General features: G+C 37.0%; 1 protein-coding gene and 1 non-coding gene across 3 annotated transcripts in view; one reads left to right on the forward strand and one right to left on the reverse strand.

Moving 5' to 3' along the window:
* Nucleotides 1–550: 550 nt before the first annotated feature.
* Nucleotides 551–24,200, forward strand: part of Rnf24 (ring finger protein 24) — a 79,624-nt gene continuing 55,974 nt past the window's right edge. For both annotated transcript variants that reach the window (XM_046434018.1, XM_046434019.1), the window contains exon 1: nucleotides 551–688. The gene's annotated coding sequence lies outside the window, so the exon portion shown is untranslated. The remainder of the gene's footprint in view (nucleotides 689–24,200) is intronic.
* Nucleotides 3,498–3,602, reverse strand: LOC124085995 (U6 spliceosomal RNA). Its single transcript, XR_006849670.1, has one exon. It is a non-coding gene; the product is annotated as a U6 spliceosomal RNA (small nuclear RNA).

A 24,200-nucleotide genomic window follows, 5' to 3' on the forward strand; every position in this document is an offset into this window, starting at 1 on the left:
ACCAAAACAGGTCAATTTCTTGCCTGTCCTTTAGAATGGAAGTTGGGGGTTGAGAGCAATAGGTAAGACATAATTAAGACATGCACTGTTTCTTGCACACACTTCTCTCCACTATCTGGGCAAAGTCCAGGTGTCATCCATCACAATGTCCTGCAAAGACAGATGGAGGGGGCAATGGTGTGCACTTCTCCCCATCAAACTAAGGGTACCCCATTTCATGCACATCCCTGTGTCCCCAAGGACTCCTAGGCGAAAGAGATGGTGTTCCAACCTTTCACTGTCTAAAATTGCTCCCAGCGCAAGCAAAATTCTAAACTCTCTAGCAAGACAGGCTAAACCCCCGCAGTTTCGCGGTTAGACCACGCCAGCCGGCAGGGCGGGGCCAGGCCTGGTCAAGGAACCTCGCGCTTGCGCACTGTCGACGCTGAAGCCGAGGGCCCTCAGCGAGGTAGGCGGGGACTGCCCGGGCATCCGGGTCCCTCACCCCGCCCCCGCTACATGAATGAGAGGCGCGGCGAGCGCCCCTCCCCCGCCGGGCCCGCCCCTCACCGGGGGCAGCCGAGCGCAGTCTGCAGTTGCCACCTCTGCCGCGCTGCTCCCGACGGACTCTTGCCGCCCGCAACCCGCAGCCCTCTGCCGGGCGCTGACGGTCCCGCACGCCCGCCGCCGCAGTAGCCGGCGCACCCGAGTAAGTGAGCGAGCGAGGACCGGGACGCCGAGACCGCCGCCCCCGGGCTGGGTCTTGAGGGACGGGGCGGGTCCGGGATGCTGAGGAGACCGCGGGCCCGCGTCAGCCTTCCCTACACACTCTGGGGCGCCTCGGCGGGCTGGGCGAGGGGCAGAGGGCTGAGACATTTGCCTCAGGCCGGGGAGAAACGCGTAGAAGGGTTCGGCGCGGCCCGGGGCCGGGGCCAGGGAGCGGTGAATCCTGCACAAAGGGCGGCGTGGGGGCTGTCACCCGGAGGTCACCCAGGGCAGGTTCGCGGCCCCCCTCATGCCCTGCCCGCCAGAGCCCTGGCGTCGGGTCCCCGAGCGTGGGAGGCGGCGGGAATGAGCAGGGAGGCGACGAGGAGGCTGTCGAGGACGGCTGCCTAGGTGCTGGCGGTGTGGACGCTCCGTGGGGGGCGCGGCGTGGCAGTGTTTTCCTGGTCCCGATCCTCTCCTCCGCCTTCTTTGTGGTGCTTGGCTCGTGCCTGGTTGTCACAGTGTGCATGGCAGTGGTCTGCGTTGAGACCTCTCTCCTTGGCTTACTCATTATGGAAGTCATATGGTGGCCTCATCATGGGGGGAGGTGTGCTCCCACAGGCCAGAGATTTGAGGAGCCTCCTTTGTTTCCGGAGACCTGCTGGGGTGTATGTGAGAGAGAGACACCCATGAAATGAGAGAATCAGATCATCAAAAAGGACATAAGGGGGGAAGGGGGATTGAAGGGAAAAAAAGTAACTTCACACCTTTACCCAGTTCTGCGGTATTATTTTCAAACAGCAGTTTTTTGGTTTCTTAATGTAAAACCGGTGGTTTTCGTTAATTGAAAAAATGCATGTTTATTTTCTTCTAGCTGTAAATTTAGAATACTTTGCTTTGTGGGGGTTAATTAATGGCAATATATCTGTGTACGTGGGAATACTCCAACTCATCGGACAACTCATCTGGCTATAGTTCATTGATAATGTCTTTATACTTGAGAACAAGTCTGTAGGAATACTCCAGTATATCTAGGACACTGTTTTCTGGAATCCCCAGTATAGGCAGATTTCGTTCCTGACTCCCTGAGTTAAGAAGGTGGTCTAGCAGGTTCTTTCCACCTCCTTGCTTTTTTTTTTTTTAATTCCTAATACTTTGGCAAAGATTTTTATTGCATATTACCCTGGCATGCGCCCTTCCTTTGATCTGAATTTTCCTGTATTCTGTTGTCTGGTTGTGCAGCCCAGCTCAATGGCTCCTCTTACAGGACTATTGGAAAACAGAACACCTTTTTTTCATTGTCCTCTTCCCCAGAGAGAGACAGAGAGGGAAGAAGCACTGCAGGTTCTCATAGATATTGGCTGGATAGGACTGCCTGTCTGATTTCGTTGTCTTGGTGAAGTTATGAGGAGTTATAGTTAATATAGACCAATTAAAAAGAGGCCATTGTGATACCACCATCTATTCTTTGCTATTTTTTAAAAAAATTATTTAAATCTTAGAAGATACTTGTTTTGTTGGATGATTTTCAGTTTATTTTCCACCCTTCTAATTTTGTAGAGTGATGGTAAATTAGGTAAATTCAGTTACAAAAACACACTTTCAAAATATTTTTTATTATGACATTTTAATTCAAAATAGGGAAGGTTAAAATAAAAAGAAAGAAAGAAAGAAAATTAGGAGCTAGATGTGGTGGCACAGCCTATAAACCCAGGGGCTCAGGAGGCTGAGGCAGGAGGATGCAAATTTGATACCACCTTAGCAACTTAGTGAGGCCTTGTCTCAAAATTTAAAAAAAAATTATAAAAGGGTGAACGAGGGATGTGACTCAATGGTTAAGCACCCCTGGGTTCAATCCCTGGTACTCCCCCCCCAAAAAAAAAATTAAGAGGAATTTATATTGGATGGCATGAATAGTTGGGTATGTTCAATGTTCTAAGATTATTTATTTATTTGGGGGGTACCAGGGATTGAACTCAGGAGGACTCAACCACTGAGCCACATCCCCAGCCCTATTTTGTATTTTATTTAGAGACAAGGTCTCACTGAATTGCTTAGAGCCTTGCTTTTGCTGAGGCTGGCTTTGAACTGGCTTTGAACCTCCTGCCTCAGCCTCCCCAGCTGCTAGTATTACAGGCATGCATCACCATGCCTGGCAAAGTATTTTTTTAGTTGTCAATGGACATTTATTTTATTTATATGCGGTGCTGAGAATGGAACCCAGTGTCTCACACATGCTAGGCAAATGCTCTACCACTGAGCCACAATACCAGCCCTAAGATTATTTATTTTTGAATCATATGTATTTTAGTTCCTAGTAGTTTAGGATGCAAAATGAAATGTTAACCTTCACAACATCTGTTTATTTATATTCCCTCTGTTTAAAACCTTTGCTTTTTAAATTGAAGGAGAAATTTTCCTCTGGTTGGTTCAAGCTCTGTTATTCTTGGTAAAATGCTTATCTTATGCTACCAAGTTCAAATTCTTTTTTTGTAAGAGCTAAAATTATTTAAAGTTGACTTTTTTAGTTAAAGAAGTTTGGGTTTTATGATGTTCTATTTAAATAAAATTTAAATATCAATGAATTTAGCTTGGGTAAATTAACTTAAAAACTATGTCACTAATATTGAAGCAACCCCAATACATTTATAAATTGCCTGCATAAGACATTTTTTAGAAGTACTTTTAAAATAAACCATAAAGGGAAGTTTTAGATAAACAGTATAACCGGAATTATCACTGTAATAGTCTTGTATTGTACTGCAATTTCATAGAACTTTAATTTTGCAAGAGTGACTTAGCCATTTTTTACATCAACAAAGGAACCATTCCTGAATTTGCATGTCATCCTTGTGCAGAGCTCATGCTAATCTCTTTATCATTCACAGTTTTAGTATATGTGCTGCTGTAGCAAGCACAACAAAGGACTCCTAATACAGCCTGACCTTGTTATTCAGCATTCTGTTAATCAAAATCTTTACTAACCTAGAGTCTAATGTTTCTGTAAGTATGGTAATTGAAGAAAAATTCTGCAGTGACTTCTAAAACATTGAAGTAGACTAAATTATGTTAAATGTTTTAGTAGTAAGTATATTATTTACATTCATTAGAATACTAATATTATTATATTAGGCATGGTGTAGTTGTATACATGGTGACTTTTTAAAAATATTTTTAGTTGCAGATGGACACAATATCTTTATTTTTTTATTTACTTATTTTTATATGGTGCTGAGGATCGAACCTAGTGCCTCATAAGGAGACAAGCACTCCACCACTGAGCTACAGCCCCAGCCCACCCTGTGACTTTCTGTTTTCCAAAACTGGGATCCATAATCTTCCCAACAATGTCTGCTAACGAAAGTAAAATGTTGTTCTATTAAGTATCCTTTATTAATAATTATTTTTATTTTAAAATTAGCAGTAATTTTATTGTAACATATTAGCTTGCAGCAGATAAAATCTTTTTTTTTAGACTGGGAAATTACTTAAAAATCATCAATTTCATGTGGTTCAAACTCTGCCAACTCTTAGCAGTTACTTTTGGTATTCCTTATTTATTTTGTTTTTAATTTTCATACTACTGTTTCTTGTTTTATTTAACCTTTGGGGGGAAAAATGGACTTCTACTTTGGAAATTGAAGATTTAGCTGTCCTTCATCCTTACTGGTACTTTACGGTTCCCAGTTACATCAGTATTTAGTATTTTTATGACTATGCCTATTATTCACAGATGAACCATGTAGAGTACTATTATTACATCTTGTTTTTCATTTGCTTAGTTGTGTTTGTATCAGTCACTAATTCTTCCTCCAACTATGACAAAACTGATTATTTTTCAGTATTTTTAAAGGTAACCTCGCAGTTTCACTTCATTTTCCTGGGGGTTGGTCCTGCTGGAGCCCTCCCTTTCCTACTCCAGTTTGTATTGTTTTGCTCTCAGAGTGCATAGCCATCATCCTAGGACTTCCCTTTGTCATCATGTTGGGAATTCCCTTTGCCATTCCCCTGTGTAGTAGGATCTCCTATTTCTTGGATCCTGTGTCTTCCTCATTCCTTAGTAGCTTCCTGAGAAAGGGTACTTAGAAAATCTGAAATTCCTTCCTGAATTTAGAATTTGCATATCTGGAAATGTCTTCATCTTACCCTCACATTTGATGGGGGTCTAGTTCAGTGGTGAAATGTAGATTGAAAATTAATATCCCTCTTTGAAGGCATTGTTCCATTGTAAACTTCCAGTGTTGCTATTGAGAAATTCAATAGCATTCTAATCCCTAATCCCTTTTTCCCATTCTAGAAGATTTTAGGGTCATCAGTTTATTTGTGGCATTCCTAACATTTCCTGATATGTCTTGGTATAGCTCTTTTTCTTTCCTCTGGCTTGTGGAGTAGATTATATTTTCCAAAGTTATCTGCATACATGTGTACCATCTCATATTCTTTCTCCTCATTCCTTCTTTACCTCATACCCCCTCATAATTCCTAACTCCTACATTTGAGCCATGCATCATCAACTCTCCAGGGATCTATCCATGTCAGCATACCCACATGCTCCCATGTTGCTCATCTTTAAAAAACATAACAAATTATAACTTTCCCCGCCTCCCATCAATCACCTCCTGTTTACCTGCATAACTGAAGTCTCACATGAGATGTGCACATTTCCTTCCTACCTCACATATAAGTACCTGTCACATTTTGAAATCTATTGTTTACTGATCTTTTTGTCACCTATGCCCCTGGAATGTCAGCTCCAGGAAGGCAAGGACCTCATCTGTCCTGTTTACTATTATGTTCCCTAGAACAGCTGCTAGCAGAAGTACCTATTCAATATATGGGCAAAAAGGTATAATTGACATTTTTAAACTAGTAAAATAGCTCTTGCTTTTTGAAATTTTCTAATAAGAAAATACATTTTCATTTGTTTTTTATTTTCTGCTTTTTGCTGCACTTAGAGTTGGAAAAAATTGTAAGTACTATACAAGTACTATATCATGATTGAATTTTTCCCTAGGTTCCATTTAATTCTTTCCTATGTATAGTTTAGTATTGGCAGTTTTCTGCCAGTATTCCAGCATCAGATTACTTGGAGTTGAATTCAGCTCTTACTTTTTAACCAGTAACTATGGGCAGGTTAACTTCTGTTTCTCCATCTCTAAGATGGAAATAATGATGGTACCCACTGCATGTACTTATTCTGTGAGTTAAAGGAGATAACATGTGAAATGACAAATTCAATACTTGGAACGGCAGTGAACTTAGTGAAAAACAATTATTATTGCAGCCTCCTCCAATTTATAACATTTGGTTATGACCCAGACTCTTTAATATTTTTGTTCAGAATGCTTGTGTCTCCTAGGATATATTGGCTATGAATATGACTCAGCTATTTTTTGGTTTTATGTTTTTTTTTTTTTTTTTTCCTGATTCCTTGCCTCTGCTGCAGATTATCCTGTGTTGGATACAATGATCTACAATTGACAAATGAGCACCTTGTAGCACTTACCAGCAGTTTGGGTCATTTGATAAATCATTTTGATCATTTGATAAAATACTTTTTATTTCAAGCCATATCCTGTTTTATTTATTTGTCTTGCTCAGAGATGAAGTGCCTTCTTCATGTTATTCCACATTAACTCTTCTTATTTCATATTTACTTAAACTTTCTTTTTTTAAATATTTTTTCATTGTAGATGGGCACAATATCTTTATTTTATTTATTTATTTTTTGTATGTGGTGCCGAGGCTCAAACCCAGTGCCTCACGAATGCGAGGCAAGTGCTCTACCACTGAGCCAAAGCCCCGGCCCTATTTATTAAAACTTTCAAAATACCCAATATGTCATCAAACAGATTTTTTTTAAAGTAACTATAAGACACTGATATTTTCAGATACTAGCTAGCTGGGAAGATAAATACAGGTAGCAATACAATATAGTCTACTTTGAGTCACATGAAAAATACAGACAGGCTATAAAAATTCAGAGTAGAACTAGGTCCTGTCAGTCTTATGGGATGCTTTTATGCATGTTAAAATGTTTGCTTTATCTTATTCCCTAATTTTTTCTCTTGATTTTTATTCTGGAAGTTTGCTTAATAATCATGGGAATGTTTTAAGAGATAATATACAAGCTAAAATTGAGAATAATTTTTAGTTTTAGAAATTGTTTCTGGAAGTAATTTAGCAATTACCCTGCCTCTTTCTTTTCTTCTCTAGATAGGTAGTAGGGACTCTTCAAATAATTTGAGCATTTCAGACCTCAGAGTATAGTGTTGGGTAAATTGAGGGTTCTTAAAAGAATGCCAGATGGTTTGAAAGAAGTTGTGAGCACTCCAACTAGCGCAGTCCTTTGAAAGCCAGCTGGCTAAGTCTCTTCTCTGCTGGAGGTAGGAACCAGACACTTTGTTCCATGCCAGCTGGCACATGAATAGCTGGCCAATGGCTTTACTTTTGGTTGGCCACTCTTGGGAAAGACAGCCTGTGCCCTCCATATGCCCTAAGGATAGTCTGGCACCAGAAGAGTTGTATTAGGCCTCCATGGTGCTTGCTCCAAGGGCTGGAGCTAGCCTGCAGTACCAAGGGAAAGGAAGCTAGCTACTTCTTAGATAGCATTACAATTGAACCTCATGTTATTAATTGCTTTGGAAAAGTTTAATGCAGCTTGAATTTTTATGGATTCAATGTTAAGTATAATAAAGTTGCTTACAAATAAAGGTGAATGTTTTTATATTCTAAGTAACTACCAGTTTACATGCTTTCAAAGTTCCTGATTAACTTTTCTTAAAGGGAGGTTTGCCTGTTCTTTTTATGGTCATCGTCATCTCCTAAAGTTTTGGTCATTAGGAAGTAAAATTTTTCCTCATATCATAATGCTTGCTCCTATATAAAGTATAGGTTTCAATAAAAAGCTAATTTTGTATATTTTCTTAAAATCTATCTCATTTTGGGGCCAGAGTTGTGGCTCAGTGGTAGAGTGCTCACCTAGCACTTGCGAGGCCCTGGGTTTGATCCTCAGCACCACATAAAAATAAATAAATAAAGATATTGTGTCCAACTAAAAAATAAATATTAAAAAAAATCTCTCATTTTATCTGCTCTTCATATTTTCTTAGGCAGGCTCTTGTATCAGATACAGTTCCTCACTTCTTTTAGCAAACTTAATTTCAGTGGTTTGAGAATAAAAGAAATGCCAATGTGGCACTGCAGGTAATGTGAGCATCTTTATGATGATATTGTCTAGCTTCAAAATTAATGATTTCACTACAGTCTATCACTATGCTTTATGTTGTGCATGCCTCTTATCCCAGTGTCTGGGGAGGCAGAGGCAGGAAGATGGCAAGTTTAACGCCAGTTTCAGCAAGACCTTGTCTCAAAATAAAACCATGAAATGGGCTGGGGATATAACTCAGTGGTATATCCAGCACCCCTAGGTTCAATCACTGGTACCAAAAAAAAAAAAAAAAAAAAAAAACCCAAAACAAAACTTTTTTTTTTTTTTTTTTTCACAAATTTGGAGATTGAATGGTGTTGCATTACCTTTACTTGTTGAGTTTATCTAGGCAAACAAAAAATTTATGGACTATCTGTATCTCTGATTCCCTCCCACATCTGAACATTTGAAATTATACCCTGCAGTATAAACTTGCAATAGAATCTAGGCATCATATCCAAATACTCTTTTGATCTTGAACTGAATAAAAATTTGGCAGATAATGAAACATCAAGTTATGAGTTAATGTAGTTTGTGGGAAATGTGTGGGTAGGGAAATCAGAACTGTAGGCTGTCATTCTTTTTCTTTAGCATAAAAGAAATTACCAAACTCTCCCAAATGTGTTAGAAATCTTATGCATTGCTATAACTAATTTTTTTTTTACTCAAACTTGTTGATTATCTCTGAAAACAGGCTAGAAGGACATCTTGTGGAAATGTCTAAGATTATTTTAAAAATCACAAAGCAATATATTAATTGGGCAATATATTATACTGAAAAATCATCTTTCACATTTTGTTAATCTGTACTGAAAACATTTCATGCCTGTAGTTTTACATGTGTTTCTTATTTACTCCTTACAACAATCCTCAAAACATTATGTATGATAAAACTAAAGATGAAAAAAGTAATCTGTTCAGGTTCACAGGTCAAGGGCCAGGTTTAGAAGCCAGGCCTTTATCCTCCAATGCCTATCACCTGTCACATTTGATGACTTTTAGAAGAGAATGGTTGGAAATAAGGACAGATTTAGGGGACATCTACATATTTTCATCTCTTCTAATATTCTGGCAGAACTACTGCAGAAAATAAAAAAGGAAGCAAATAAAAATTATTTTTTAGAATTAGAATGGGTCAAAGGGGGTGTATGAATTTCCTAGGGTTGCCATAACAGGTTATCACTAAGTTAGTGGTTTATAACAACAGAAATTTATTTTCTCAGAATTCTGGAATCTAGAAATCATAAATCAAAATGTCAGCAAGGCTACCTGCGACACTCCCTTCAAAGATTCTAGGAGAGAATGTTTCCTTACTTATTCCAGGTTATTTCAGTGTCTTCATGTGGCTTTCTCTTATTTCTCTCTTATAAAGTCACTGTCTACCATTGGATTTATAGTCTACCCAAATAATCCAAAAAGATCTCATCTCCAGGTTTTTAATTATGTCTGCAAAAACTCTTTGTCCAAATAAAGTCATATTCATGGGTTTCTGGAATTAAGATATGGACATATGTTTTTGGGAGGCACCAATCAACCCACTACAGGAGGTAAGAACTTTATTGGTGCTAATTTTCTATTTCACTGCTGTGTCACACAGAATCATGTATTAGACAAGTATTCAGTAGATCAAGATACAAAATAGGCAAAGGTATTGGAAGTATAGAAGGACAAAAAACTAAAGTTCAAAGGAAGGTTTGGGGAATTAAGGCAGATTTCATGGTAATATTCCTTGAAACAAATCATGAAAGATGGACAGATTTTTTTTTTTTTTTTTTTTTTTTGGTACTGGGGATTGAACTCAACCACTGAGCCACATCCCCAGCCCTATTGGTATTTTTTTAGAGACAGGGTCTCACTGAGTTGCTTAGTGCTTCGCTGTTGCTGAAGCTGGCTTTGCACTCAGGATATTCCTGCCTTAGCCTCCCAAGCAGCTGGGAATGGACAGATTTTTATCAGATAGTTGGGGAGTGCAGGTTGTAAAAGTATCAAAAATAAAGATAGGAAGGCATCTTTGTGCAGCCATAACTAATGCATTTGACTAAAGTGTAGGATTTAGAGAAATAATGGAAAAAGAGGTTGAAAAGCCTCAGCCAGTTCATGGAAGGGCTGTAGTATTGGGTTGATGAATTTGTATTTAGAGTTATCTACCCATGAGAACATATTACAAGAATTTCTTACAGGTGCCTTCAGAACTATTATAAAGCCCTTTGAAAAATATATATAGTTTTTTTTCTATAGGAAGATTTTCAGAAGGGTTCATAACTCCTAAAAAGATTAAGGAGAACACTGCTTTATTAGGAATGAAATGTTTTATGCTTTGGAAATGTTTCAAGAAATCTATTGATTTTCTTTTTGGTTTACTTTGAATTACTACTTGAAAGATAATTTTAAAATTGAGCTCCAGAGAACCTTAGTCAACACTATCTGTGGAATACCTTGTGAATGTTGCATAATAAAAGTTCAGATACTATTTCAGGAGGGATATGAAGGAGGCCATGGGTTCTTAGAAAAGTAATCAAGGCTGGGCGTGGTGGCGCAAGCCTGTAATCCTAGCGGCTCGGGAGGCGGAGGCAGCCTCAGAGATTTAGCGAGGTGCTAAGCAACTCCGTGAAACCCTGTCTCTAATAAAATACAAAATAGGACTAGGGATGTGGTTCAGTGGCCGACTGTCCCTGAGTTCAATCCCTGGTACTCAAAAACAAAAATTTAAAAAAAAAAAGTAATAAAATGATTACACAAAAAGAAAAATGCACAGCATTCAGTTCAGAATGCAGCTGTGACATCTATTTTCTGTTTCTCCGTTTTCTCTATTTCAGTTTGCTCCACCACCTATTTAGAACTTTGTATATAAAAGCATGACCAGTTCTGAGAGAAGGGATACACAGCTGCATTCCTAAAAGGTTTTTTTTGTTTGTTTGTTTGTTTGTTTTAGTATATTCTGTAAAACTGCTTGTTCTTTAGGGTTGTTTTTCTTGTTTTTCAGTGAAACAACCTACTTCAGGAGTAAAACAATGTTTATTTTGTATAACTGGCCATTATACAAGAAGAAAATTGATATATTTTCCATGTAACTCATTCCATTTCTACATAATTAGCCAACATGTAACAATTTTCATTGATCCCTTTGTTATCTATCTGAGATTAATATTACTCAATAGATTTACCTGTACTGTTTTTTAGATTTCTCTGCTACTGAAATTCTTTTTTATTATGAAAATTTGTATACACTCAAAATTAGAGAGTAGCGCTAAATATCCTCATGCTAATCATTCAGATTCAACAGTTAACAAAGTTTGCGGTATTTGTTTCATTTATCCTTTTCTCTTTCATTTTTCCTTGCTGGAGTATGTTAAAGCAAATTCCAGATATTTACCCTACCAAACTTCTATACACATATCTAAAAAATAAGGACATTTCCTTATAAAACCAAAATGCCATTTTTCACACCTAACAAAATTAGCAATTAATTTTTGGTATCATCTCATAACTAGACCTGATTTAGCTTTGCCTGATTGACTTAAGAATCTTTTTTTAGAGATTTGTGGGATCCAGAGTCTACAGATAACATTGGTCATTTTGTCTCTTGTGCCTGTTTTGGTCTAGGGCAATTCCTCCTCCTCTTTGTTTTGTTTTGTGTCATGGACTCATTGCAGGAAATGGGTCAGTTATCCTGTGAACTTTCTCACATTTGTGTTTTGTCCACTTGCTTCATCATGGTGGTGGTTTTTGCTCCATTCCTTATATTTCCTATAAATGGAAGTTAACTCTAGAAGCTTGATTAAAGTCAAATTCAAATTTGTTTGTCTATTTTTGGCAAGAATGCTTACCAAGTGCTTAAATTGCATCATATCTGGAGGCCTGCTGTGTCTGGCTACCCCACTTCTAGTGTTGTGAAAAGACCCCATATAGGTATCTTATCCAAAATCCAAAATGAGGGCTGGAGTTGTGGCCTAGTGGTAGAGCACTTGCCTGGCATGAGTGAGGCCTTTGGTTTGATCCTCAGCACTGCATATAAATAAATAAATAAAGTAAAAGATCAATTTACAACTAAAAAAAAAATTTTTAAAAAATCCAAAATGATTTTTCTTCTTCTGTCATCTCTTCCACATTTATTAGCAAGAATTCTGTAAAGAAAACCTTTACTTCAACAGAGATATTTGGGATTACCCTGAAATACAGTTTGTATGAGAGGCTACCATAAAACTTTATATTATTGTGTCATTGATAAAAGATAACAAGTTTTAATCAGAATAAGTGGAATTGAGTTCATTGAATTGAGGATTTAATCTTGTTTTAATGAGATATTTAAAAATTTTTAGTTCTATAACAATATGTAAATGATTGTTTTTCTGTTATAGTTGAGGTATGTACTCCAGTACCTCTGGAAGTTAAAGGTGGAGATACTTGAAAGCCTTTCATAAACTTGAATCAAGCAGTGGAGAGGAAAGAGAATTAGATTAGGGTTAAAAAGTTAGGGGATTTCCAAAGTTGATTTGGCCCAGCCTTCTTCCTTTAATGCAGCTGAATATCTAATCCTTTCATTTGTCATAATAGAATCTCTTTGGGGGTATAAATATCACTAAGTTTCTAAATAGTCCTGAGTCTTGGAATAAAGAACAATTTATAAAGAAATAATTACTATAAAAGACGTTGTTTTAAAATTTATTTTATCAAGATGAAATAATGATGATCATATTCAAGCATCTTTTTCTAGACTGTTTGCTTCTTTTTTTAAGTGTTTTTTAGTTGTAGGTAGACACAATGCCTTTATTTTTATTTATTTATTTTATGTGATGCTGAGGATCGAACCTAGTTCCTCACCCATGCTAGGTGGGTACTCTATCACTGAGCCACAACCCCAGCCCCTAGACTGTATGCTTCTTAAGCAAGATATTATTCTTAGTTAAACTTTTGATCTAAAGCTATTGGGTTACAAAATGAACTCTGCTCCTCTACTTATCCTACCTCTGCCCCTACCCTTGACTGAATTTAAGAGATTTTTTTAATAATAAAGAACTTCACTTGCCTAATTTTTATTATTTCTCAGAAATATTGCCTAGTGATTCCAAATGCTTGATTACCCTGGGACTCATACTATTGGGTGGGGCCTAGTTTGAATACAGTCTAATCTGAAGTTTCTCTTTAGTTGTTTCTTTCCCCCATTTTAATTTATCTTTAAATCTTTCATGTAAAAGGAGCTTGACTCAGATCCATGGGGTACAAATCACAGAAATGAAAAACATAGGACATGCTGTGCCTTTTTAATGTGGTCTCTTATGTACTTTCTATCAATCAATTACTGGTGTGTGTGTATATCCCTAAAGCATTGACAGTGTTTGGGGGAAATTGTGAATAAAGAAATTATAATTGTGTATTATAGAATTAATGCTTAAATATTTTAAAGGCTGAAGGAATTCTTCACTGAATGTTGTTCTTTTTATTGAAATTTTTCTTTCTGAGAGAGTTTCTTGATCACCAATTCTCACAATACCTTTTGTTTAACTTCATGTCTTCACTTTTTTTTTTTAACTGAATAAAAAATGCTGAGCAAAGAAAGCCTTACTTGTTTGTCCTGCTGCATTTCACCTTAAGACTTTTTATGCATTTTCTGAACCCTTGTGTTCTGGAAAATGTAACCTTGATATCAAATGACAATTAAATAGATCAGTATTCTTAGCTTGATAACCATCGCTAGACAACCCCTAATTAGAGAAGGCTATTAAAACTATATGCTTAGTGTGATTTCTCCATAGGCAAACACTTGCTATGAATATACTGTTTATTTAAAAATAATACTGTCTTCTGAAAAATAAAGAATGCCATTAGAAAGGGATGTAGCTCAATGGTGAAGTGCTTGCTTAGCATGCTCAAGGCCCTGGATTCTATCTCTAGCACCACAAAAAATAAACAAACAAGATCATAGACAAAATCAGAATAATTGTTTTAATTGGCTGAGCTAAATATGAAAACGTATTCCTCATCTGAGCTCTAAAATGGTTTTAGTGCTAAAAATTACATTTTCTATTTGGGGAATTAAGCACAGATATGGAATACCTAGTTGTGTACAAGGTGCTAGGTGCTGAGCAGAAGGGTTGAGTTCATCTGTGGGATGAGGAAGATGTACTTCCTTTTTGTTAATAACCTTTCTAGGAAATTGTTCCAATGCTGTTGCTTCCTAGCCCTCCCTTAAAGCAGCCAGAAAGCCCACTGTGCTTGGATACCGTCTTTCATCCTTTGTCCTCTTTGCTTGTTTGTAACAAGGGGAGGGGAGGGGATGGGATAATAAAGCTAGAAACTGATAAACCACAAAAATTAGCATCCTGCTCTTTGGAGACTGCAAAGCTTGTACATTTCTACCAGAAAAAAAAAAAAGAGTAGTTTTTTCTTTTTAAGAATATTTCAGTTATTTAATCAAATTCTGCTTGGATTTATTACCCTACCATTATTCACAACTCATTTATTTATAATCTCTTATATGCCATCATGTACTGTTCAGAATGAACTTATAGAGATGAAAATTTTTTGATAAAAAGTGCTTGATGAATTAACTCCACTACTTTCATTTATTTTATTAAATGAAATTGTTATCGTTTAATTCTGCATTTATTAGATTTGAGGTTGTTATTTTGATATTTTTTATTGGCATTTTTGGTATTATCTGACTAAGATAACTTCCTACAAATGCAGTAAAATCAGTGGAGCCTGCATTTAGATTTTATTCAGGCTAACTTCCAACTCTCTTAAAAACCTAAGCATATTTTCTTTTACATGGTAAATTCCAGATTTATTTTCACAAAGGCAAAAAAGTAGAATGATGTAGGGAAAAGCATATGGAGTTTAAGCAAGTTCTGACCCTATTTGTTTACTGTGTAGCCTTTGCCTACTAAAATCTCTCAACTTCATCAGCCATTCTCAGATGGGGTAATTACATTGAAATCTCAGCCATTCTCAGATGGGGGTAATTGCGTTGAATACTTTCAAGTTGTTGTGGTAGTTCAGCTTCTTTAATAAACTGATTTCCTAATGTTTATTGTTACTGTATACAAAGGATGGGACCATGGAAGAAGTATACAATAAAATCTCAGTTGTCTTCTTTTCATAAATATAAGGCCAGTTATGGTGCCTAGTTACTGAGCTATGCTGGATCAGAGGTTTCATTCCAGTGGTTATCAGATGATGTGAAAAATTGTTGCTACTTAACTGCATTTACTTACTTTATTTTTTTAAAGATTTTTTTAAGATGGACACAATATCTTTATTTTATTTATTTATTTTTTTATGTGGTGCTGAGGATCTAACCCAGTGTCTCACATGTGTGAGGCAAGTGCTCTACTGCTGAGCTATAACCCCAGCCCCTGCATTTACTTTCTTAACTTTAAGGAGATATATATGTATGTGTGTACACACACACACACACACACACACACACATATAGACATATATGTGTATATATAAAATTTTTGATGGTTGTTTTAAGTCAGTTCTTCCCCCCACTTTTGAACAGTTGTATTGAGATGTAATTTACATTCCATATAGTATGTTCACTTAAGTGTAAAATTAGTTGGAATTTAATATATTCACAGAATTGAGCATGTTAGCACAATTTTAGAATATTTCCACTATATTTTTAAAAATTCTTTTAAAAAATTTATTGTTTGTTCTTTTTAGTTACACATGACATTAGAATGTATTTTGACATATGTACATGGAGTATAACTTCCCATTCTTGTGGTTGTACATGATCATTATCATATTTCAAGAACTGGGAACCATGGGATATACCTGTAATCCCAGCAATTTGGGAGGCCGAGGCAGGAGGATTATAAATTCGAGGCCATTCTCAACAATTTAGCCAGACCCTGTCTCAAAATAAAAAGGACTGGGGATATAACTCCTGTGGTAAAGCACCCCTGAGTTCAGGCCTCAATACCAATCAATAAATAAGTAAATAAAATAAAAAGAAGAAATGACTCATTCCTTAAGTCATCACTCCCCACTCTCCCCACACTTCTTTCTGTCTCTATTGATTGGCCTTTTCTGAGCATTTTATATAAGTGGAATTATACAATATGTGTCCCTTTGTCACTGGCTTCTTTCACTTAGCATGATGTTTCAAGGTTTATCCTTGTTATCTTTTTGTTATATTAACCTGACAGGCTTGTTGACCTATCTGTAGGATAGGAAGGAGATGAAGTGACTTTTTTGTAATAAAGAAAATTGACTTGTGTCCTGTGGCTCATTATCAGTCACAAATGATGAGAAAAGCTCTCTAAAAGCTGCAGTTGCTGTAGCTGCAGACCAAAGAATGGTGTTCTAGTACAGAATGTGGAAGATTCATGTCCCATCATTCTGTTTAGCTGCTTCTGTATGCATGAATAGTGCCATGATTATTAGTACATCTTTCAATAACAGAGACTAATACTGTGTAACTCTATGGGACTATTGTAACCAAAACTATTGCACCACTGTCATTTTTATTTGCTATTTTCCTCTTGTAACTGGTTTTTCTGTTGACTGTTCTATATAACTCAGACATTGTTATATAATGCTAGGATTACATGCAGTAGTTTTAGTTATTATGTAACTTTATGAGCTATATGCTAGGTATTTTATTTTGGGATAACCTATTACTGTATATTACAGATTAAGCATCCCTAGCCCAAAAACCTGAAATCTGAAATGTTCCAAAATCTAAAAATTTTTGAGCACTGACATGACAGTTGGATAATTCTATACCCAACCTCATATGACAAGTTACAATCAAAACACAAGCATTGTAAAAATATTATGTAAAATTAGATTCATGATGTGTATACCTGAAACATAATGACTTTCATGTTTGGATTTGGGTCCCATCACCAATATTTCTCATTATGTGTATACAAATATTCTAAAATCTAGGGGAAAAAAATCTGAAAGTCAGTACCTTTTTGGTCCCAAACATTTCAGATAAGAGTTATCTATCCTGTGGTATAAATGAGATGTTGGAGACAGGATACATAGAAATACAATCCTCAGAGCACATTCCTCCCAAATTTGTGGATATAATTAAAAAAGAAAAATAACTCAGACTGTCATTTTGAAAATCCAGCCTCTGTGCCTTAGTTTCTTCTGCAAAGTGGGATGATGGTTGAACTGTGATACTTAATTAGTGCTGAAGGTCTTTTTTTTCTTGTGGTGCCAGGAATCCAATCCAGGGTCTCATCCATGCCAGGCAAGCATTCCATCACTGAGTCATGTCCCCAGACCTATGCTAAAGGTTTTTAACTGTGGTTCTGTGAAATTAATTGGTAATAAAGAGCATTCCTAGTGATCCTAGACTACTTCTATATCATCTCAAGAGTATGTTGTAGTAGCCAGTTGTAGTATTGCATACTTGTAATCCCGGCTATGCAGGAGGCTGAGGCAAGAAGATTGCCAAATTGAAGGTCAGCCTGAGCAATTTAAACCCATCTCAAAATAAAAAGCTGGGGATGTGGCTCAGTGGTAGAGAGCCCCTGGATTTGATTCCTAGAAAAAAGATTACCTGATAATGTCAAATTTCCTGTTCTAATGAGTTATCTAATGTTGGTGCCATGACAGAAAGCCAGTAGTATGTAGTCTCAGTAAAAATCATGTTTTTCTGAACAATAATTAGGATTTGTGGTCTGATGTTCTGAATGGTCTGTGAATACAAAATAATTTAAAACATTATGATATCAATATTCAAAATGTTAGAATATTAAAATATTAGAACATCACTGTATGAGATGGTTTCAGCTGTTAACAGAAAACCCAAAACAGCAAATGGCTTAAAACAAGATTAAAAATATCTCTTATTCATGTAAAGTTGGCACAAGCCTGATATGGAGTTTAATGCCATAAGGGACCTTATACTTCTTATCTTCATTTCTCTCTTACCGTACCCCCACTGCAGTTGGATGTAAATCTCATTCTTATTCAGCAGGATGGTGGCGTCCACATTACTGGGAACAGGATCTAGAAAGGAATGAAGCAGAAGGTAGAAGGCACCTGTGAATGCTCTGTTAAGCATGATTCCCAGAAACTTTCATATACTTCTGTCACATTGGCTAGAACTAAAACATACTGACATGCACAGCTGCAAGGAAACTGTGGGAATTGTAGCTGTATGCTTAGCTAAAAAGTCTTAATTTCAGTGAAGAAAGAAGAACAGGTACTCAGGAATGGTAAAGAGGGCGCACCGTCAATCTCTGCCATAATCTCATTAATAATAAACAATGGGGAAACCCAAGGGGCATTTGCCATTATATATCTCTTCCTCTAAAGAAAGAAGGGTTCTGTTTCTAGTAGTTGATATTACAACCTAAGTGAAAATGTCCTTTTAGAAGAAAAAGGCTGGCAGTAGAAACATTTCTTAAGAATATGTCATTCTCTTGGGCTGGGATTGTGGCTCAGTGGTAGAGCGCTCACCTACCATGCTTGAGGTACTGGGTTCGATCCTCAGCACCACATAAATGTAAAATAAAGATATTGTGTCCACCTAAAACTAAAAAATAAATAAATAAATTGAAAAAATTAAAATAAACAACAACAACAAAAAGAATATGTCATTATCTTTTCTGTAATCGGATTAGCACAAGAGGATTATCCAAAAGAGATATTTCCTTGTTTAAATGCTAGAGTTGAGTATAGTTTAGAAGCCAAGCTCTTGTGAGTTGAGTTAGTGTGAATTTTTCCACAGAGCCAAGTAGCCCCTGAGGAAGCAAGGAGTAGATCTGACCCAAATATACAGTGATCTTACCTGGAACATACACCTTGTAAGGCTTAAGTCTGGCCTGAGCTCCCATCTCATTCCTTATTTTGTAGTGGGGAAAGTCCATACATTCTAATGTGTGCATCTGTAAAATCAAGATAATAGTGCTTTGCATGATGATAATAGTAGTGGTCTTGTAAAATGTTTTCATAAAGGAAAGAAAACTTCCAGGGCTTATGATATTGCAAGTCTTGGCTCTTTATATTCACTGTTCCAGAATGATATGACCTTTTCAGAATTTTTCGAAGTATAAAATCAGCAGAACCACTCACTTCCCAAAATATTGAAGTAATATATTTCACCTGTCCCATTAACACAGTTATTCCATCCTCCTAAAATCATCTTAAGGATTTTTTTCAATACCTTTTTCTTACTTATTTATTCTTATGTGGTGCTAAGGATTGAACCCAGGGCCTTGCACATGCTAGGCAAGCACTCTACCACTGAGCCACAACCCCAGCCCATCTTAAGGATTTTTTTTTTTTTTTTTAAGAACAAGGAGAGTCTAGTAGACAAAGGAGGGGATTTGGGGTTTTTAGTTTTTTAATTATACTGAGGATTGAACCCAGTTGCATTCTTATCACTGAGCTGCATCCTCAGACCTTTTTAAATTTTATTTTTGAGATAGTCTCACTTAATTGCCCAGGCTGGCCTCAAACTTGATATCCTCCTGCTTCATCCTCCAGAGTAGTTGGGATTACAGGTATGAACACACTACCTAGCCAAACAAGGGATCTTCAGGCAGTGCCTAGAGCTATAGTTTTGGAAATTTCAGGTAATTATCATCAGTGTCAAAATACATAAAAAGCAGCCTGCATACTTTTCTGGATTCATAATTATGTGAGGATTACTGAGTTAGTCATGAGCTTGGTAGATGCTGTTTTATGGCCATAGAATTTTCTTTCCTTCTACAAAATTAAGATCCAATAACTGATAAGCTTTTAATTTATACAGATTAACCATCTGACATTTTTAAAGAAATGGAACTAAACCAATACCTAGTTCCCAAAATTCCATATTCCACCCCAGTCACTTCAGAAAGGAGTTTACCTGAAGCCCAGAAAGATATAGTTCAGACTCCAGTGGTTCCTGACTCAGGAAAATTCAGACACTAACCCCAGTACCAACCTTATTCCAGAAAACCAAAGGAGACTTTGATGGCAGTGACGAGCACTCATATGTCAGGCACACCCCTGGAGGGGGGGTGTCATAACTATCCTGGTTTTTCAGATAGGAAATTGAAACTTGCCTATGGTACAAGTTGGGGGAGTGGCTAAGCTGGAGCCTGCAGGATTAATGCCTCTGCCTTAGGCTTTCTCTGGTTTACTCTCTCCTTTCCTGCTGATGAATTTCTAAAGCATGGGTGACATTTTCTGTCACTTTAAAGACTCTTCAATTTTTCATTTGTATGAAAATGTTTTTACCATTCTAAAAGTGCTTGTTTTACAAAAACTCTTTATTCCACTTTTAGTATATACAGTTTATGGCTTGTAATCTTTCCTCTTCAGGCATTCTAAGCTTCTGTTGGAATTCTGAAAAACCAATACCTTTTCTGGTAACTAAGACTTCACCGGTGGGCTAGCAGCGTAGCTCAGCGGTAGAGCATGTGCAAAGCAAGTATGAATGAATTCCTGAGTTTGATTCCCAGCACCACCGACAAAAAAAAAAAAAAAAAAAAGGAATTTACCAGTAAAGTCCTGGAATTAATATGCTCAACCCAAAGCTTTCAAGAATAAGAGCTCTTATTGCAGTTTACAAATGACCATCTTGCCATTTCTCTCAAGAGTAGCCTGGATGAGGTTTAAAGACTGTAAACCCCCAAGTTTGAATTAGGGTCACTCACAGCTGGGCAACTTTTTTGTTACCAGTTAGAAAAGAGAGTCCACACGTGGAGAAAATTTATTGCCTTCTAATAACCTTTGTATACTTGAATTTCGTTATTTTTCTTTGAAGACTAGACAAACTCAAGTTTTTTCATTTAAAAACAAAATAAATAAATCTTTCATAACTGCACCATTAAACAATTATAGCTGGGCATGGTGGTGTAATCCCAGCAGCCCAGGAGGCTGGGGCAGGAGGATTGTAAGTTCAAAGCAATTTAGTGAGGCCCTAAGCAACTTAGTGAGACCCTGTGTCAAAATAAAATATAAAAAGGGCTGGGGATGTGGCTCAGTGCCTCTTGGTTCAATTCCCCCCCCACATCCCCCACCAAAAAAAAAAAAAAAATCAGAATTATATTGATATCTGTCTGGTGCCCTTTGCTTTTCCAGGAATTGACTGTTGATTTATTATGGATAGGTATCTTAAGTATCACTGACCTATTCAGATTATCACATTCAGTTCTTCTTATTTAAAAAATGATTCTTTTTTCTATCTTTAGGATAGCTCTGGCTCATTGTTTCAGGATATTTCCTTGATCATCACATAGACCAGCAATTCCCGAGTCAGATCTTCCACATTCAGTGCTGTTTCCAGAAGTACCATGACATTTTTAAACTTTTTTTTTAAATACCTTTATTTTATTTGTTTATTTTTATGTGGTGCTGAGGATCGAACCCAGGGCCTCATACGTGCTATGTGAGCACTCTGCCACTGAGCCATAACTTCAGTCCGGCATTTTCAGAATAAAATGAACCTTGACTAATTTAAAATATTCGGTTCTCAGCCAGGCACGATGGCTCATACCTGTAACCCCAGCAATTTGAGAGGTTGAGGCAGGAGGAATACAAATTTGAGGCCAACCTTGGCAAGTTAGCAAGACACTGTTTCAAAATAAAAAGGGCTAGGGAATGTGCCTCAGTGGTAAAGTGCCTCTGAGTTCAATCCCCAGTACAAAAAAAAAAAAAAAAAAAAGACAGTCTTTGTCACAGATTAGAAGAGCTGGGGACCAAACCTTGTACCCCACGCATCCCAGGCAAGCACTCTACCACTGAGCCACAACCCCATCCTGGATAATTTACTTTTGAAAACAAAGTATAAGGTTATTTAGTCTCAGATAACTGGTAAATTGGGCATATTGTATCCTTATAGGGCTCTCCTGAAAATACTTCCATGGATTGTACTAATGGCTTTGGCTTAAAATTTTAGGAAAACTAACATATTTGAGGCTCTCATATTTTAAATTCTTTTCCTGATGTCATAATTTTCAAAGCAAAAGGACTAGATGTTGGCTTAAATAAAATAATGTGCAAGTAAAATCTCTATATTAAGTAGATTATAGTGTTCAGCTGAATTCTTTGGGTTTGTCTACTGCTTAGGTCCCAACTGATTGTTAATAATAAAAGATAAAAAATATCAGAAACATAGTCATGTCATCTGTGGATTTCAACTTCCCTCAGTACAGTAATACAATTAATGTAGGAAAAATTATAGAAGAGGAGCAGCTTAACATACAGTCCATGAAACTAGAGAATCTTTTTCCAAGCAATTCTATAGAATTGTAATCAAAAAGAACATTTTGCATAGTGCTTTACAGTTAAACACTACGATTCACATACCTAGTTCATATTATTCTTTATAGTCACCATGGGATGGGTACTATACTTTCCAATAGTCTGAGAAAAGCCAAATTAGCTGTCCAAACTGAAAGTATTAGTGGTGAAAGAAACTAAAACCTACATCTAAAACCAGATCTCTTACTCTTCTCATGGACTCCTGTGAGATCCTGTTGTTTTTCACTTTAGTAAGCTTGAACCTAACCAATAGGGTAGAATAAATGCACCAGTGAAACAATTCCTGCCACAGGTTCCTGTGTGCAGGCAGTTAGCATGCTGATATGCCCTAGGTCATTTTTGTTGCCTTAAAGAATCAAAAGGGCCAATCGTAATTCTTAAATAATTTGGAATAAAATATTTATTTTAAATTTTGAGACAATTTTAGATTTACAGAAAAATTGAATAAGGAGAAATAATAATAATTAATAATAACAATAAAGAATTGGTAAAATAACAAGTAAAATCTCTATTGCCCTCAAGAAATGCATTTTTCAACTCACTAAATAATAGTATTATCAGGAATAAATGAAACTTCTTCGGGGTTTTAGTTGGCTTTTTCTCCTTGTGACCAGAATACCTGACAAGAATAACTTAGAGGAGGTACAATTTATTTGGGGCTCATGGTTTCAGAGTTCTCAGTCTCTAGACCACCGACTGCATTGCTTTTGCCCAAGGTGAGGCAGTACATCATGAGGGAAGGGCCCAACAGAGGAAAGCTGCTCAGCTCTTGGTGGGGTCAGGAAGCAGAGGGGGTTCAGGGAGGCACTGAAGAGAAAATGCAGGGCAGCTCCCAATGACCACCTCCTTCATCTGTGGCCCACCTGCTTACAGTTAGTCCATTGAAACTAGAATTGACTGATTAAGTTATAACTCTCAAAATCTTATCATTTTACCTACGAATATTCAGCTAATAGGGGCTTTGGGGGGGTCACCTCATATCCAAACCATAACACTTAGTATGGTAAATGTGTTAGGGGACAGGATGTCTTCAGCCACACACATTCTGTTTATTCATGAAAGGGCAATCTCATTAGAGTAAGAATAAGAGAAGAATTTTTATTATTAACATTAGTTTACTATCATTCTAGAGATACTAGACAACTCAGAGCAAAAAAATTATAGCTGATTGTAAAGAAGGAATTAAAATTATCATTTGATCATTACCTTATCTAAGCAAATGCTGATTTAAGACAGATAGCCATAGGATGTTTATGCAATAATAATCCTTGTAATTTTTTCCTTACCGTATCTGCCCAGAAAAGGCCAGGATTTTCAACTTAGTCTTTTAAATAAATATCAGAAATTTTAAATCCCTATGAATCTTTATAAACAACATAAGAAAACTTTTATGTTCTGTTTAATAGTAGTATGAACAGATATTTTTAAATACTAAAAGTATTATGGGCAGATATTCAGTGAAAAATTATTCTCCTTCCAATCCTTTCGGAGGCAATCACTGGTAAGAGTTTTTTTGGGGGAGTGGTTTGTTGTTTTGTTTTTGGTGGTAATGGAGATCAAACCCAGTGTTCACATGTACTTGGTAAGTGCTCTGCCATTGAGCTATACATCCCAGGTGTGTTCCCTTTCAGTCTGTCTCTGTCTCTGTCTATCTCTCTATTATATGTGTGTGGAGGCGGGGGGGGGGGGGTGGGGTTGTACCAAGGATTGAACCCAGAGGTGGTTTACCACTGAGCCACATCCCAGACCTTTTTTTTTTTTTTGTATTTTATTTTGAGACAGGGCCTGGCTAAGTTGCTAAGGCTGTCCTTGAACTTCCAGTCCTCCTGCCTCAGCCTCCTGAGTTGCCAGCATTACAGGCATTGCTCACCTATTGTGTTTTGGTTTACTTTGTTGTAAAAAAACATGTTGCAGAACAAAATCAGCTTTTTTCCTAAAATTAAACAGGTATTATATTACACCTAGAGTTTATTTCATGGTGAAATGGGAACTGCTTTTTGCTACCCATTTCTTCTCATTGTCTTTATGTAATTATGACTGTAAAAGTTCAACTGGAAAGTATTTTCCTCCTTCATAACTT

The sequence above is a fragment of the Marmota monax genome, unplaced genomic scaffold, assembly GCF_021218885.2.
Source record: "Marmota monax isolate L192 unplaced genomic scaffold, Marmota_monax_Labrador192_F-V1.1 WCK01_AAM20220418_F8-fsc00014, whole genome shotgun sequence".
Taxonomy (NCBI): domain Eukaryota; kingdom Metazoa; phylum Chordata; class Mammalia; order Rodentia; family Sciuridae; genus Marmota; species Marmota monax.